This window comes from Schistocerca cancellata, chromosome 3, assembly GCF_023864275.1.
Source record: "Schistocerca cancellata isolate TAMUIC-IGC-003103 chromosome 3, iqSchCanc2.1, whole genome shotgun sequence".
Classification (NCBI taxonomy): Eukaryota; Metazoa; Arthropoda; class Insecta; order Orthoptera; family Acrididae; genus Schistocerca; species Schistocerca cancellata.
In genome coordinates this window covers 538,087,479-538,104,282 of record NC_064628.1, presented here as the reverse complement: position 1 = coordinate 538,104,282, position 16,804 = coordinate 538,087,479, and the positions used below count along the sequence as shown (strand labels likewise).

The 16,804-nt window shown below is 39.5% G+C and overlaps 1 protein-coding gene across 1 annotated transcript in view; it reads left to right on the top strand.

Annotated features, from left to right (window-relative positions):
* LOC126175368 (protein kinase C-binding protein NELL1-like) overlaps positions 1-16,804 on the top strand; it is a 931,698-nt gene that overhangs the window by 797,598 nt on the left and 117,296 nt on the right. The gene's annotated exons all lie outside the window — the stretch shown is intronic.

Below are 16,804 nucleotides of genomic sequence, written 5' to 3'. Positions count from 1 at the left end.
AGAACAAAGTGTAACTACACTCCTGGAAATTGAAATAAGAACACCATGAATTCATTGTCCCAGGAAGGGGAAACTTTATTGACACATTCCTGGGGTCAGATACATCACATGATCACACTGACAGAACCACAGTCACATAGACACAGGCAACAGAGCATGCACAATGTCGGCACTAGTACAGTGTATATCCACCTTTCGCAGCAATGCAGGCTGCTATTCTCCCATGGAGATGATCGTAGAGATGCTGGATGTAGTCCTGTGGAACGGCTTGCCATGCCATTTCCACCTGGCGCCTCAGTTGGACCAGCGTTCGTGCTGGACGTGCAGACCGCGTGAGACGACGCTTCATCCAGTCCCAAACATGCTCAATGGGGGACAGATCCAGAGATCTTACTGGCCAGGGTAGTTGACTTACACCTTCTAGAGCATGTTGAGTGGCACGGGATACATGCGGACGTGCATTGTCCTGTTGGAACAGCAAGTTCCCTTGCCGGTCTAGGAATGGTAGAACGATGGGTTCGATGACGGTTTGGATGTACCGTGCACTATTCAGTGTCCCCTCGGCGATCACCAGTGGTGTACGGCCAGTGTAGGAGATTGCTCCCCACACCATGATGCTGGGTGTTGGCCCTGTGTGCCTCGGTCGTATGCAGTCCTGATTGTGGCGCTCACCTGCACGGCGCCAAACACACATACGACCATCATTGGCACCAAGGCAGAAGCGACTCTCATCGCTGAAGACGACACGTCTCCATTCGTCCCTCCATTCACGCCTGTCGCGACACCACTGGAGGCGGGCTGCACGATGTTGGGGCGTGAGCGGAAGACGGCCTAACGGTGTGCGGGACCGTAGCCCAGCTTCATGGAGATGGTTGCGAATGGTCCTCGCCGATACCCCAGGAGCAACAGTGTCCCTAATTTGCTGGGAAGTGGCGGTGCAGTCCCCTATGGCACTGCGTAGGATCCTACGGTCTTGGCGTGCATCCGTGCGTCGCTGCGGTCCGGTCCCAGGTCGACGGGCATGTGCACCTTCTGCCGACCACTGGCGACAACATCGATGAACTGTGGAGACCTCACGCCCCACGTGTTGAGCAATTCGGCGGTACGTCCACCTGGCCTCCCGCATGCCCACTATACGCCCTCGCTCAAAGTCCGTCAACTGCACATACGGTTGACGTCCACGCTGTCGCGGCATGCTACCAATGTTAAAGACTGCGATGGAGCTCCGTATGCCACGGCAAACTGGCTGACACTGACGGCGGCGGTGCACAAATGCTGCGCAGCTAGCGCCATTCGACGGCCAACACCGCGGTTCCTGGTGTGTCCGCTGTGCCGTGCGTGTGATCATTGCTTGTACAGCCCTCTCGCAGTGTCCGGAGCAAGTATGGTGGGTCTGACACACCGGTGTCAATGTGTTCTTTTTTCCATTTCCAGGAGTGTATTTCCGCAACAAAACAACATTAAAAATGACTGATAGAAATCCATATATCAGTGGTTTGATTTGGTATAACAAGCTACCAAACACTCTAAGAACATACATGGGAAATGTTTTTAAAACAAAATTAAAATCTTTTCTAATAGAAAAATGTTTATATTGTTTCAATGAATTTTTAGATAGTGATTGTAACATGAGGCATTAGCATATCAGTTGTAATGTGATAAATGTAACAAAACAGACATAAGAATCAACAGCTCTAGAATATAGTGTATTTTATAAGTGTAAATATAACCATAATATTAAGTCTGACATTTGCAAAAGCCGTCATTACAATGACTCCAAGCAAAGAAAATGTAAATAAATAAATAAATAGATCAATCAAAAAAGATGCCTCCAAAAGGCGAGAGTACCAAAATACTAATGGTAAACTGCTGAAGCATTCACAAGGCAAGTTTGAAGCCCTCATGAAAAGCAATGAAGCTCAAATAATACTAGGCACAGAGAGCTGGTTGGAACCTGAATTTGATAGCAGTAAGAGGATAAGCAAATGGGAACTGTAGGTGGCATACTTGTTGCAGTAGACAAAAAACTCAAATCCATCAAGACAGAAATTGAAACTGCATGTGAGACTGTATGGGCAAGACTCTTTATCAGGTTTAAGTATAAAATGATAATTGGATCCTTCTGTTATCCACCAGCCTTATCTCCTTATGTAACTGAAAACTTCAGAGAAAACCCCAGTTCACTTGTACATAAGTTCCCCAATCTCACTGTAGTCATCAGTCAAGACTTTAATCACCCAACAGTTAATTGGGAAAATTACAGTTTTGTTAGTGATGGGTGTGACAAGACATCCTGTGAAACATAACTAAATATCTTCTCTGAAAACTACCTAGAACAGATAGTTAGGAACCACACCAATGATGGAAATATATTGGATCTAATGGCAACTTAATCATAGCCAACACTTGGTTCAAGAATCATAAAAGAAGGTTGTATACCTGGAAGAATCCTGGAGATACTAGTAGGTATCAGATAGATTATATAATGGTAAGACAGAGATTTAGGAACCAGGTTTTAAATTGTAAGACATTTCCAGGGGCAAATGTGAACTCTGACCACAATCTATTGGTTATGACCTGTAGATTAAAACTGAAGAAACTGCAAAAAGGTGGAAATTTAAGGAGATGGGACCTGGATAAACTGAAAGAACCAGAGGTTGTAGAGAGTTTCAGGGAGAGCATAAGGGAACAATTGACAGGAATGGGGGAAAGAAATACAGTAGAAGAAGAATGGGTAGCTCTGAGGGATGAAGTAGTGAAGGCAGCAGAGGATCAAGTAGGTAAAAAGACGAGGGCTAATAGAAATCCTTGGGTAACAGAAGAAATATTGAATTTAATTGATGAAAGGAGAAAATACAAAAATGCAGTAAATGAAGCAGGCAAAAAGGAATACAGACGTCTCAAAAATGATATCGACAGGAAGTGCAAAATGGCTAAGCAGGGATGGCTAGAGGACAAATGTAAGGATGTAGAGGCTTGTCTCACTAGGGGTAAGATAGATACTGCCTACAGGAAAATTAAAGAGACCTTTGGAGAGAAGAGAACCACTTGTATGAATATCAAGAGCTCAGATGGCAACCCAGTTCTAAGCAAAGAAGGGAAGGCAGAAAGGTGGAAGGAGTATATAGAGGGTTTATACAAAGGCGATGTACTTGAGGACAATATTATGGAAATGGAAGAGGATGTAGATGAAGACGAAATGGGAGATAAGATACTGCGTGAAGAGTTTGACAGAGCACTGAAAGACCTGAGTCGAAACAAGGCCCCGGGAGTAGACAACATTCCATTTGAACTACTGATGGCCTCGGGAGAGCCAGTCATGACAAAACTCTACCATCTGGTGAGCACGATGTATGAGACAGGCGAAATACCCTCAGACTTCAAGAAGAATATAATAATTCCAATCCCAAAGAAAGCAGGTGTTGACAGATGTGAAAATTACCGAACTATCAGTTTAATAAGTCACAGCTGCAAAATACTAACGCGAATTCTTTACAGACGAATGGAAAAACTGGTAGAAGCCGACCTCGGGGAAGATCAGTTTGGATTCCGTAGAAATGTTGGAACACGTGAGGCAATACTGACCTTACGACTTATCTTAGAAGAAAGATTAAGAAAAGGCAAACCTACGTTTCTAGCATTTGTAGACTTAGAGAAAGCTTTTGACAATGTTGACTGGAATACTCTCTTTCAAATTCTGAAGGTGGCAGGGGTAAAATACAGGGAACGAAAGGCTATTTACAGTTTGTACAGAAACCAGATGGCAGTTATAAGAGTCGAGGGGCATGAAAGGGAAGCAGTGGTTGGGAAAGGAGTAAGACAGGGTTGTAGCCTCTCCCCGATGTTATTCAATCTGTATATTGAGCAAGCAGTAAAGGAAACAAAAGAAAAATTCGGAGTAGGTATTAAAATTCATGGAGAAGAAGTAAAAACTTTGAGGTTCGCCGATGACATTGTAATTCTGTCAGAGACAGCAAAGGACTTGGAAGAGCAGTTGAACGGAATGGACAGTGTCTTGAAAGGAGGACATAAGATGAACATCAACAAAAGCAAAACGAGGATAATGGAATGTAGTCAAATTAAGTCGGGTGATGCTGAGGGAATTAGATTAGGAAATGAGACACTTAAAGTAGTAAAGGAGTTTTGCTATTTAGGGAGTAAAATAACCGATGATGGTCGAAGTAGAGAGGATATAAAATGTAGACTGGCAATGGCAAGGAAAGCGTTTCTCAAGAAGAGGAATTTGTTAACATCGAGTATAGATTTAAGTGTCAGGAAGTCGTTTCTGAAAGTATTTGTATGGAGTGTAGCCATGTATGGAAGTGAAACATGGACGATAACTAGCTTGGACAAGAATAGAATAGAAGCTTTCGAAATGTGGTGCTACAGAAGAATGCTGAAGATAAGGTGTGTAGATCACGTAACTAATGAGGAGGTATTGAATAGGATTGGGGAGAAGAGAAGTTTGTGGCACAACTTGACTAGAAGAAGGGATCGGTTGGTAGGACATGTTTTGAGGCATCAAGGGATCACAAATTTAGCATTGGAGGGCAGTGTGGAGGGTAAAAATCGTAGAGGGAGACCAAGAGATGAATACACTAAGCAGATTCAGAAGGATGTAGGTTGCAGTAGATACTGGGAGATGAAGAAGCTTGCACAGGATAGAGTAGCATGGAGAGCTGCATCAAACCAGTCTCAGGACTGAAGACCACAACAACAACAACAATGGCAACAAACAGACCTGGCCTCTTTAAGGATGTCCACATTGAAACTAGTATCAGTGACCATGATTAAAAGAATAGTTGAGCATGCACTGGATAGACATGTATCCAGTAGAACAGTTCATAATAGGAGGGAGCCTTCATAGTATATACTCACTGCAAAGAAACTTGTAAAGAATCAGAGATTACTGCATAATAGGTATAAAACAAAGCATAGTGCTGTAATGGAGACATGCTGAGTGAAACACATCCATCTGTCAAGAGAGCAATGTGTTATGCCTTCAATGATCGTGATAGCACAATACTGTCATATGTTATTTCACAAAATCCAAAGAAATTCTAGTCATATGTAAAGGGTGTCAGTGGCACCAAAGTTATTGTCCAGTCCCTTGTGAATGAGACAGAAACTGAAACTGAGGGTAGCAAAGCAAAAGCTGAAAAGCTTAACTCTATTTTCAAATGTTCCTTTACAAAGGAAGGCCCATGAGAATTGTCCCAATTAAATCCTCATACCACTGAAAAGTATTGGCATCAGTGATGTTCAGAAACAGCTGAAATTGTTGAAATTGAACAAAGCTACAGGCCCCAATGGAATCCCTGCCAGATTCTATACTGAATTTGCATCTGAGTTAGCTCCTCTTCTTGCTATAATCTGTCATAGATCCCTCAAACAAAAAACTGTCCACAGTTCTTGGAAAAAAGCACAGGCCACACCCACCTACAAGAAGAGTAGTAGAAGTGGTCCACAGACCTACCATCCAATATCCTTGATGTCAATTTGTTGTAGAATATTAGAACGTATTCAAACATAATGAGGTATCTTGAACAGAATGATCTCATCAGCGCCGACCAGAATGGTTTTAGAAAACTTCAGTCATGTGAAACCTAACTTGCACTTTTGCCACATGACATACTGAAAGCTTTGGATCAAGACAACCACGTAGATGCAGTGTTTCATGACTTCCAAAAAGCATTTGACTCAGAATTGCACCTATGCTTATTTTCAAAGGTACAATCATGTGGGGTATCAAGTGAAATTTGTGATTGGATTGAGAACTTTTTGGTAGGGAGGACACAGCATGTTATCTTGGATGGAGAGTCATCATCAGACACAGAAGTAATTTTGGGTGTTCCAGGGGAGTGTGTTGGGACTCTTGCTGAAGTTAATGACCTTGCAGACAATGTTAATAGTAAAATCAGGCTTTTTGCAGATGATGCACTTATCCATAATGAAGTACTAACTGAGAGAAGCTGCATAAATATTCGGTCAGATCTTAATAATATTTCATCATGGTGCAGAAATTGGCAACTTTCTCTAAATGTTCAGAAATGTAAAATTTTGCACTTCACAAAAAAAAACTGTAGTATCCTATAACTCTAACATCAACAAGTCACTGTTGGAATCAGCTTACTCATACAAGTACCTGGGCGTAACACTTTGTAGGGATATGAAATGGAATAATCTCTTATGTTCAGTTGTGAGTTAAACAAGTGGTAGACTTTGGTTTACTGGTAGAATACTGGGTAAGTGCAATCATTCTCTGCAGAAGAGACTGCTTAAAAATCACCTGTGTGACCGGATCTAATGTATTGCTGAAGTGTGTGGGACCCGTATCAAATAGGACTAACAGGGGATATTGGATATTGATCTTATACAGAGAAGGGCAGCATGAATTGGCATAGGTTTGTTTAATTGATAGGAGAGTGTCACAGAGATACTGGAGGAACTGAAATGGGAGACTTTTGAATACAGATGTAAACCATCCAGAGAAAGTCTATTAACAAAGTTCCAAGAAAGGGCTTTTAATGATTACTCTATGGGTATACTACAAACCCCTACATATTACTCACACAGGGATTGTGACAATAAGATTAGTATATCAGAATGAGATTTTCACTCTGCAGTGGAGTCTGCACTGATGTGAAAATTCCTGGCAGATTAAAAGTGTGTGCCAGACCAAGACTCGAACTCGGGCAAGTGCTCTACCATCTGAGCTACCCAAGCACAACTCACGACCCATTGTCACAGCTTCAGTTCTGCCAGTACTTCATCTCCTATTTTCCAAACTTCACAAAAGCTCTTCTGCAAACCTTTCAGAACTAGCACTTCTGGAAGAAAGGATATTGCAGAGACATGGCTTAGCCACAGTCTGGGGGATGTTTCCAGAATGAGATTTTCACTCTGCACCAGAGTGTGTGCTGATATGAAACTTCCTGGCAGATTAAAACTGTGCACCAGACCGAAACTCAAACATGGGACCTTTGCCTTTCTCAGGCAACTGCTCTCCCATTTGAGCTACCCAAACACGACTCATGATCCATCCTCACAGCTTTAATTCCACCAGTGCCTCATCTCCTAACTTCTTAACTTCACTGAAGCTCTCCTGCAGACCTTGCAGAACTAGTACTCCTGGAAGAAAGGATATTGCATAGACGTGGCTTAGCCCATGAAAGGCAAAGGTCCTGAGTTTGAGTCTTGGTCTGGCACACAGTTTTAATCTGCCAGGAAGTTTCAAACAAAATACAGAAACAAAATTAAGTGGTGGGAAGGTTTCCAACACAAGGAAGTCCAAAACAGATAGGGAAGAAAATGGTCAGCAGAAAAAAGGAAAGGAAAAAAGTGAACAGCTGAAGAAGTACTAGAGAAAGGGTAAAGTTAACTAATGGCATAAATGTGTTCCTTAGGTGATAATATGTAATGACAAAAGAAGAAAATGCCATGGTATGAGAACTTATCACACTAGGTAGAGTTAGCTGCAGAAAACTGAAATGATGTAGAAGCACTGAAATTGAGTGGAATGTGTGTGAAAGAAGGTTGTTAGAAGAATCTGAAGGTAAAATTTGGGCAGAACTGAACTACATGAAAATTGAAGGCAGTTGTCACCTGATTTTCCAATAACAACTTATGTAGAGGGTGAGGGAATTGACTTGAGTTAAATGCCTGAGTTCCTTCCCATTGCTCAAAGTATTCATTCAGCATTTCTTACCTGAGATGACTGTATAGAAGAGCACTTACTGCACAATACCAACACTATTTCATTTATTGCTTACTTTAGGTAAAAGGTCTTAGCTCCTTCTCTTTGCTCAGAATATTCGCTCAACATTTCTTACATGAGATGAGTGTATAGATGAGCACCCAGTGTAAAATACTAACATTATTTCAAAATTATGTAGGATAGATATGACAATAATTCTGATGTACATTTTCTGTTGTAATGTATCATATTTTTATACCCTGAAGAACTCTACCTGAGCTACAAAATTTTAGCTTCCAAGCTTAATTTAAGATATTGTGCATCCAGTAAATTTGGACTCCACAGTGTGAGCGAGAGATTAAAATTTTCAATGTTTTTTTTATGCATACATGTTGCTGTATTAACATTTCCTTTCCCATAAAATCTCTGTTCATTTCCTGTAATACAAAAATATACTTCTAGTGACACGCAGATTTTACAAATCATTTCCCCTTGACTTTGATGTAATAAGTCCGTCATCTATAAATAACACTAACTTAATAACTTTGCTACTAATTGCACCTTGGCATAAACATGGACAGTTTCACTTGCTTGAAAATTAAACTGCAGAATAAAATTTAAAATTTTCTTGTTCCAGCATTGAAAACCCTACTTGAGGCCATATTGCAATTTATCAAGCCTACAGACTATAGGATCCTTAGTGTCAATCACAAGCCCCTCAGGTATTTCCATATGGATTTCTTCTTCATAGTTGGCATGTAGAAATGCAGAACAAATATCAGACAGTCCACAGTTGTACTGCCAATCTATAGTGCCCAAAGGGCACAATATCTCATCAATCAGACATGTCACCACTGTCAGGTGTGCTGATGATTTTTTTTTTCTTTTCCTCACCAACCCTGAAGGAGATGATGGGCAGTGGGTGAGCATAGCCCTTTTTGTGACACTGCTTGTTTGAGACAATTAGGTTCTTAATTAGTTCTGTAGTATTTTTCGTTGCATATAGAATGATAGTTGATAGGAATATGTTGTTCATTAAGTTTCCTTCATTCCAAATATGGTCATTTGCCTTACAGCTAAGGGAATAGCCTCTTGGTTGAAAAACCCCAGCTGGAGTTGGTTGCCTCTTGTTCAGCTTATATATCTTCATACTTCTTATTTCAGTGATTGTTATGTTATATTGTGATCTTGGAATTTTGTTGATGTAGAAAATTACTGCCTAATTCTGTAGAAGATGAAAAACTTGAAATCATAGTCAATTTAGAGAATATTGTCTTTTATATAGGAGCTGATTGAAGTACTTTTGCTCAGTAAGTTGTTCTGTCTATATCAGACAGCACATCATCACAAATCCTTGTAGATGCTCTTGGTCTGTTGACAGTTTAATTGATTTCTTCATTTTTCCGCAGGATTCTGTTGGAGGGAATTCAGTACTGCTATAAGAATAATGTAAGAAAGACATTCATATCTGAATTTCAAAAAATTAAACAATGTACAATAATGCTGCAAGAGTGATTTTGTAAGTCCATTGTTACATAGTCTGTTGAGCCTGAATCTGGTGATTTGTTTTTTTATTCTGTCTAGCATGTTTGTGGTTTTAAGTGTTTCATAAAGGGAATTTGTTGGGAGGTCATACAGTCATACAGTAGATCTGCAATTCAAAGAATCCTCCTAGTTGAATGCTGGATTTGTGGCATTCTGTTGTTGGTGATTAGTAAGATTTTTATGTCTGAATGGGATAAATTGACTTTTGGTTTATTTACTGACCCAGTTTCAAGTTTGCTGATGTAGCTGTTGGCTTGTTCATTGATTGCACTGAAGGTGAGTGCATGTGTTCAGAGCTATGTCTTCATTCTGCCACCTGTGTCTTGGAATGACAGCTGTATATATTGTATATAACAATGGGCTGATAACAGCACCCTGAGGGTCTCCTGCTTTGGGTGTAAATAGGATGATTTTTGATCTCCAACTCGTACTTGTACCTTTCTGTTTCCAATGAAGTTAGCTAGTAATTATACTATTTCAGGTGGGTAGTTGTATTTAGCATTTTATGAAGTCCCTCATGTCATACCTTATTGAAGGCACGTTGTATTTCCAGAAAGAGGGCAGCAGTCATACCTGTTAAGACGCAGGCTTCTGCTACATTGCTAGTTAGTCTTAATAATGGATCAGCAGTAGTGGGACTGTTTTGGGAACCAGATTGTTCATATGGTATAGTGCTGTTGTTTTCTGCAAACTGTTGTAGTCTGTTGTTAATTATAGCTTCAAAGGCTTTGCCAATTATTGGAAGTAATGTGACAGCTCTTTTTAGTTAGGCAGTTTTCCAGGTTTTGGAATCATTACAATTGGGTCATCAGATCATTGTGTTTGCTGAGTGTCTTCTTAATTAGGCCTGGTTCCCTAGCCTTGCTGAGAGTATAGGCATGGCCATACTGTTTTTAGAGCACCAGATGGTTGTGTCTGTACACTGTTTGAGATCGTTTTTGATCCCCTCCTGAGTTACATATACATTCCCACTGCAGACAGTATGTCATTTACATCTCTCTGTTTGCACCTTTTTCAATACATGAAGCACTGCTCAAAAATCCCTCATACTCTATGCATTAATTTTAGAGAGCATTTTACCTTTTATTATGGCCCACTGTGTTGAAATATTCTAGGAACATGAAAAGGCCATCTACCTGCTTGTACTCACATAGTTTGAGCCAAATCAGTGATCCTTATCCCATGCCCTCCTGTTATAAGATTTACACTTGGAGCAGATCTACCTAACTCTTTCAGTCTCATTTTCTCCTCCAAAGATCTACTGGAAAAGGGCATTCTTAGCAGATCATCTACAGAAAACACTTTCATACTAAATTTTCTTGTATACTTGCTTTCTTAACACAATCTTAGGCTTTTGATTTACAAGGGTAGTAATCGTAATGAAATAGTATATATTAATTTTATGTGTATAAATTGAACTGCTTAAATGTGTTTAAATTTTATAATTAATAGTTTAACATTGTGAGAAATAAAAAAAAATAAAAATAGAAATTATGATGATAGTGGTGGGAAGAGAATGTGTGCCTATGAATACCTAGTTGACCACTCAGACTTGGTGCCATTACATCAACTGCTCCTCAAATATCCCTCATACTCTACACTTGCACAGTATGTTACACACACTTTCAGAGAGAAATACTTATCTTGTGCTATGAGCAACATAGCACTCATAGTGCTGGAAAGAATGACATCACATCACAGCATGCGCAGTTGACAATAGACAGCTGTGTCCCTACTCTGAGTTGATGGTAGTGCAGCCATCATTTCAGCACTTGACACTAGTTTCCAGTTATTGTGGAGAGAGTGGTACAAAACATGTTTTCATTTGCTTTATTTGCATAGTAACATGCAATCAAAGAGAAATAGCACAATTTTAGTGTGACTTCTGGTTCACATTTGAAGAGAATTGGCATAATTTTAGTGCAATATTTACAGTGCACTGTAGCACATATCAGATGATAAGTGGCCCGTGCTACATATGTAAATACATTTTATGTGCATAATTTACCTAGTACACCTTGTACCTTATCTATTAATGTAGCAAGAGCAAGCTTCAGAAATATCCCCCCCCCCCCCCCCCACTTCCTCACCTGCCCTCCCCTCTTCCCTCCACCGCCACTTGTCAATATTTGCAGGTCCATTCTTTGTCTTTCCTGTGTACAATTACTTGTTGGAACTACTTCGTTAGAGCAGATTTTTTTAAAAGAACTAATCACAGTCTAATGGCCAGTTTCATATGCATTAGGACTCAGCTGGTGGATATTTGATAACATTTACCAGTTGATGATGATGGTAGCTGCCACCCTCACTTTATTTTAGATCAGAAGATGGCCTAACTTGGCTCACTCTGCTCATTACAGTTACAAATCTGTGATACAGATTGTATTTGGTTATAAAACTCTCAAGAAAAGGTCATTGTTTTCTCCTAGTGACACAATGCCACCTTTCTGTCATTACTGTTTTCCATAGCCTCAGTGATGATGTCATACTATACAAAAGTACCTTCACCTGTTACTAAAGTTGCTGAACCATGGTAGCACAGTAGCCCTTGACTTCACTAGAATTTGGCCAACAAGGGGAGGAGAATTCATGGCATACAGTTCTTTGTCACCAAATTTTGTACCAATGTCATGGGCTAAATTCAAAAATTCTTTGTAGCATCTTTTGGTGTGGAGACACTGTGAATAGTGCTCTGTTTATCAGACAGGAAAATTATAATCTGATTCCAAGTAGATGATATTTGACAGCTAGTGGGCTGGAATGTTCCTATCTGCAATACACCAATGGGAGCCCAGCATTGTGAGCTTCCACTGTATTGTTGCATCGGCTGTGCAAAGCATTACTCCTTTCATTTATCAAGTAGAAAACTTTAACAGGTGCAAAATGTTATCTTCCTTTGGCCTCACACCTGGTCTTTCAATGACTTGCCATTCCTTTTTAACTTTCCCCAGTTTATCACTCACTTTTCAAAGAAGATGGAACTGTTAATTCTGATAATAAGTATAGTGTACTTCTATGTGTTGTAATTTCCCTGGAACACTTTTTGGTTCTCTACTGGATACAGTAGCAAGGAAGAGATGAAGTTGTGACAGAGAATTCAGATACTAATTTATTCTACGTCTAATATTAAGTAGCAAAAGTAATAACAGCTTTGTTTGCTGTAGTTGCACCATCTGTTGCTAACATTAGATTTGAATGCTGAAATATATACAGATACAAAGGTTTGCAATCCAGTCAGTCTTCAATACAATGACTATTCTGTAGATGAGAAGCCCTGATCACTATGAAAGTCTGTAAATGTTATGAAATGGAAAAAAGAAAGAAAAAGAAATGAGCTCTGTGCATTGATGTTGGAACCTAAGTAGACCCACTACTGGAGCTCCAGAAAGAGGATGCTGTGTATCATTGGCAGCAGTGTAAGCATTCATTGCAGTGCCCTCATGCTGTGATGGCAGCTGTAGGAAATATGGTGGCATGATTTGAGGAGTATGTGTTTTAAAGTGTGGCCAAACAGAGGGCAGCCGATACTGCAGTATGTATTTTTATGCATGTGTATTGGCAGAACAGACATTTTGCTTTCTAAAGATTGAGTACTGGTCAGCAATTCTGCCTTATAATTTTATAATTTCATTAAGTGAATGTTCCTTTTGGAACATACTGGAATATTGGTTATTTCAGTATGTCCATTTGGTAGATGCTTTGTATGAAGTGCAAGACTAAGTTCCTATTTCTCTCTTAGAAGCACTAAGAATGTCAGATGCACCATACTCCACACTCTCACTACACCCCTATAGCTCACTAGCCACTAAGTCCCCCACCAACAGAACAAAGAAAGTACTGCATTGCTGGCATGATATTGATGTAAAGGCAAGAACACCAAGCGTAATAAAAGAAGCATTTACAAGTCCTCAGAGAGCTGTTAGAAAGCTGAACCTACAGGTAAGTGAAGGGAAAACTAAATACATGCCTCTAACTAAGAAAGAGTATACAAAAGAGCCCCTATTTGCAGAAATTCATTCATATAAATTTGATTTCATGTAGTTGCACTTACCTTAGATCAGAAATAAACTGTAAGAACAATGTCTTGTCTGAAACTCAAAAATGAATATTTTCCACCCACAAGGGCTGACATGGTCTCGCCAAACACCTGAAATCTATGTTGTTGTTCAGGAAAGTTAAAGTTATGATGTATAAAGTTTTAGTAAGGCTGGTGCTAACATACAGTGCTGAAACATGGTGTGGACTTTAACAAAATTTGATGAAAAGCAACTGGGAATATTTGAAAGAAACACCTTGAGAGAAATTCTGGGGCCAGTGGAAGAGTGCTGTCTGGAGGAAGAGATTCAGCTATGAATTATATAATCTATTCTGGTGAACCAGACATTTTCAGCTACATTGAGATTAGAAGACTGGAATGGGCAGGGCATGTATGGGGAGCATACAACAGAATGATTAGGAATTCAGAATTGGAGGAGTTCAGATTTCAAGAGGGAAGAATAGAATAATCTTCTGCAGAAGGCCAAGGCTCACAAAGGGCTGTGACACTGATGATTATGACTGTGTAGCTGGCATTGAAGAATGTTTTCTAATAGTTTGTTGTTGTGGGCTCCAACTGGAAGACTGTTTTGATCCAGATCTGTGTCCTGTGCAGGTCTCTTCTTCTCTGCACAACTACTGCAGACTATATCGGCTTGAACCAGCTTACCAGCTTACTCAACTCAAGCCTTGTTCTTCCTCTGCAACCCCCCCCCCCCCTCCCCATCCTGCCCCCTCCTGCTTGATGCCTCAGCGTGTACCCTATCAACTTATCCCTTATTTTTGTCAAGTTGTGCCATAAAGCTCTTCATCCTCAGTTCACTACAGTACCTATTCATTAGCTTGCACTAAGAAGTTTGTTTCAGTCAATAATGATTGACAGAACTATCTTGTAGATACACTAGTTTTGATGGTACAGTCATTGTCACTAGCCCATAAATATCACTTGACCAATGGCCGCATAAATATGCTGGGAGTCAACATTTTATTCTGGCTCCTACTGGAAATATTGACTCCCAGCATGTTGTAATGCATCTTTCAGCCAAGTGATACTTGAAGGCTAGTGAGTGTGACTGTGCAGTTGAAACTGGTATATCCATTAAATAATTTTGTTAGCTTGATGAAATAAAGTAGTGTGCACACTGATTCTTTCAACCAATAACTTGGCAAATGTGAACAGATCCTCATTAGTTGCTCAGCCTACCCACCTAATCATTAACAATCTTCTATAACAACACATTTCAAAATTTTCTATTCTCCCATTGCCTATACTGTTTATCATAAATGTATCACTTCCATACAAGTACTTTAAAAATTAACTACCTAATACTTAAATTTACATTCAATTTAACAAATTTCCACTTTTCAGAAATGATTTTCTTGTTTTGCCATTCTGCATTTTATAACTTCTTTACTTAGATCATCATCAGATTTTTGTGTCCCCCCCCCCCCCAAAGAAAAAGACCATAATTAATGCCTTACTATCATTGTCTCATTTCCTTCCTTACCAAAGTCCTTTGGCTTCACCTGATTTAATTCAACTACACTCTATTGCCCTTCTTTTACTTCTGTTGATGTTCATCTGAGATCCATTTTCAAGACACTGTCTCCTCCATACAGCTGATCTTACAACTTCTTTGCACTCTCTGGCAGAATTACTATACAATTTGCAAACCTAAGAGTTTTTATTTACTCTTCCTGATGTTTAATTTCTTTTCCAGAGATTATTTGGTTTTAATTACTGTTTTCTCTATGTACAGCTTAATCTACAAATGCCATGAATGTAGGTTTGTCTTTCTTCATCCTATCTTCTACAAGAAGTTGTACCACCAGCATTACTTCATGTGATCCTACATTTCTCCTGAATCCACAAATGATCTACTACACCCCTGCCCCGTCTACCCCTCCCCATTACTTGCCAGTCATCTTCTACCAGCTACCAATCATTAATGTTAATATTTTTCAACTGTGACTTCTTAAACTGACAGTTTGGCAATACTCACTCTTGTTAGTACCTGCCATCTTTTATATTCAGATTATTACTTTCTTCTTGACATCAGACAGTATTTTGACTGTTTATATATTCTGCATAACAGATGGTGTTTTTGTTTTTTTTATTTCTTCCATATTTGTTAATAATTCTGAGGGAATTTTATCAACTCCATTTGTTTGTTTTGACTTAGGTTAGTTGGTGTTCTGCCAAAATCTTCTCTTGATATCACAACCCCATCTTATTTTAATCCATGTATTCTTTCCTTTTCATAATACTGGTTTCATGTTTCTTATATATTTTTCACCCTTCAACCTTCATTTGGTTGCTCAATACTGACTTCCCATACGAGCCCCTGATGCTAGGTATATTACGTATTTGTATGTGCATTTGGGCACCACATGTAAACCTCAATGAAACAGTGTTTGATTGAAATTCTTGGTTTCAGTCTGGATCTTTTCTTGATACAGCAGAAGATAGGAAAGTGTTGGCGGATGTGAGTCAGAGCATAGGATGAAATGGAAACCAGGAATAAAGTACTAGTAGCAGGCAAGAAGTAAGTTTGAAGCACTTCAGTTGGCAGTGGTCAGAAGCAGAGTTGTTGGCTTGTACACAACATGCCAAGTGCTCATGTCATCAGCAGTTCTGCACTCATCAAAAAAGAAACAAATCATCTGCTTACCAACTGTTGTCAATGTCTCTGAATGTAGTGGGGAAGGTAATGATGAGGACCAATACTGATGTAGCCCATGCTTTATGCTTGCTAAAATTTCACACAGAAAACTTTGTTTCATTTAATCATGTTACAGAGCACTGTAACTGTTATGCCAACTTTGATTGTGGATAGAACTGATCTGATAAATTTTATGAGAACACAAACATGAAACATGTTAGTGAATTTGGAATAATGCACAGCACAACATCAACAGTGTTGCATGATGGGCTACTGTGACTATATAAATTATATTTTCTTCACAGTGTAGTGAGGTGTGGCTCTCCTTCCATCCTTAAAAACAGTTTCAGAATGATGGCTGCACTTCTTGTACAGAAACATATGACTTTAAGTCCACCAAATGTAAAGTTTTAAGTGACAACATTTTTCACTGCAAGTTCCCCTAATTAAATGCTGTAGGGTACTTTATTTCAAAACATCATAATAACTGTGATCACCAAAGATAACCTAAAATGTGAGACTATAAGATGTAAAACAATTCAGTTTTTAAAGAAACAGTTTATTAAGATTGTTTGATAAAGGCTGTGAATCTGAAATTCTTCTTTTCAATAATTTTTTTACAGAAACTAAAACGTTTAGCAAAGCAGCAACTTCAACAGTAGATATAGTTTTGCCATATTTGAATAAAAATATTTTCACAACAGAAGGTACCAAAATCACTGTGTATTTTTCAGTCCCTCCCCTCCATTCCCAACCTGCAGTCTCCCCTGCCTGGCCCTCTCCCAAACCCCACAGGGACATGTGGATCCCAAGAAACTGTTGTGATTGTCTGAAGCCTGTTTCCTATCAGTTGGCTCACTGAAAC